Source organism: Gavialis gangeticus, unplaced genomic scaffold (assembly GCF_001723915.1).
Source record: "Gavialis gangeticus isolate Ggan-Ray unplaced genomic scaffold, GavGan_comp1, whole genome shotgun sequence".
Classification (NCBI taxonomy): Eukaryota; Metazoa; Chordata; order Crocodylia; family Gavialidae; genus Gavialis; species Gavialis gangeticus.
The window spans coordinates 22,627,380-22,629,065 of NW_017728996.1; the positions used below are offsets into that span (position 1 = coordinate 22,627,380).

The 1,686-nt window shown below is 46.4% G+C and overlaps 1 protein-coding gene across 1 annotated transcript in view; it reads left to right on the forward strand.

Annotated features, from left to right (window-relative positions):
• HOMER2 (homer scaffolding protein 2) overlaps positions 1-1,686 on the forward strand; it is a 120,317-nt gene that overhangs the window by 88,880 nt on the left and 29,751 nt on the right. The window lies entirely within an intron of this gene.

The following is a 1,686-nucleotide window of genomic DNA, read 5'->3' on the forward strand; positions in this document are numbered from 1 at the left end:
GCTGGCCTCCATTGGACCAGGTAAATGAGGTCACAAGGGGTCACTGCCCAGGAGTCCTTGAATTATATAGCCCTTGTGACCTGCAGCAGCTAAGAAGGAGGCTCAGTGAGAGAGAAGAACTGAACCATCTGAAACTTGCTGTCTCCCAAAACCCATGATCAGGGAACTGCCTGCCTCCTGGGTTCCTCCCAGTCTGTCTAATTGAAGTCACCCATGACAGTGGCATGGCAATGAAAAACTTTATTTTCATTAGTCATAAGAAAATGAGGCTTTTTTTTTTTTCTTTTTTAGTGTAAGGCCATTTTTCCTACAATCCCATTTTTACCATTAGGGTTATCTTAACCACCTCTCTCTTTTTCCTTGCACTCATACCCTCAGATTAATTTGATTGCTCTATTTTCTTTCCTTCAGCTGCTTTTCCTTTAAAATGAGAAAATATTTGAGAACCCTGAACCTAAACTTACATCTTTTATCCTTAAACTTTAAACTTTTGGGAGGGGAGCGGGGAGGAGCTGACTCAAACCTACAGCAACTGTCCCTTCACTTCTATTAGTGTAACCCTTCTGCCAGGCACCAGTCAGCAACACAAGGGCCGGGTTCACATTTTGGGCTACTTCATAAAGTTATACCCATGGCTCAAGTCCCCACCCAGAAATCTGGGAACACTAAATTAATTACCAGGGTGTCCCACATAAACAAAAACACGTATAACCAAAAGCAGTGTAACCAAATAGAGATTTAATACAGAAAACAGGAAAAAACCCCAAATGCAATGTGAAACACTACTAACTACAAAACATATTCGATAGGTTGTGCTGCACCAGGGGAAGCTGCTTGAGAGCACAGGTCCTTCAGCGATGCAAGGGCCCCTCGGTGCTCTCAGATGAATAGTGGCATGGCAATCTTTGCTCCCATGGAGAGGCTGTATACGTGTGTGGGGAGCAACCGCGGCTCCAGACAGCATGCACACACCCCACACTTCTGGGCTAGACAAGTGGCCTGCTGAAATGAAACCTGCAGGGAAACTCCAAAGAAACCAAGTTTATTAGTGGTTACAGCTGGCACAAAACTGGCAGGATTAGAAACACCCAGGTTACAACCCTGCTTAAACTGCCAGGCCTAAATCCTGCCCAGCAAACACCCAATATTAATCCCTTAAAACCTCAAAAAAGAAAAAGGGGAAGAAATGCAGTTGGTGTTTTTTCCTGTTTTCTGTATTAAATCTCTATTTTGGTTACACTGCTTTTGGTTACACATGTTTTTGTTTGTGGGACACCCTAGTAATTAATTTAGTGTTCCCAGATTTCTGGGTGTGGACTTGAGCCATGGTGTGGGCAGTGGAGTCCCCCCAGGGCTCGGTCCTTGGGCCGGTGCTGTTCAACATCTTCATTAGTGACCTGGATGAGGGTGTGGAGAGCACCCTGTTCAAGTTCACTGATGACCCCAAGCTGTGGGGTAAAGTGAATACACCGGCAGGCAGGGACCGCATCCAGGCAGACCTGGATAGGTTGGAGAAGTGGGTGGATCTAAACAGGATGTGGTTCAACAAGGACAAGTGCAGGGAGCTGCACCTGGGGAGAGGGAACCAGCATTATGGTTATGGGTTAGGGGCTGACCCTCTCGGCAGCTCAGAGGCAGAGAGGGATCTTGGAGTCAGGATTGACTCCAGGATGAATATGAGTCGCC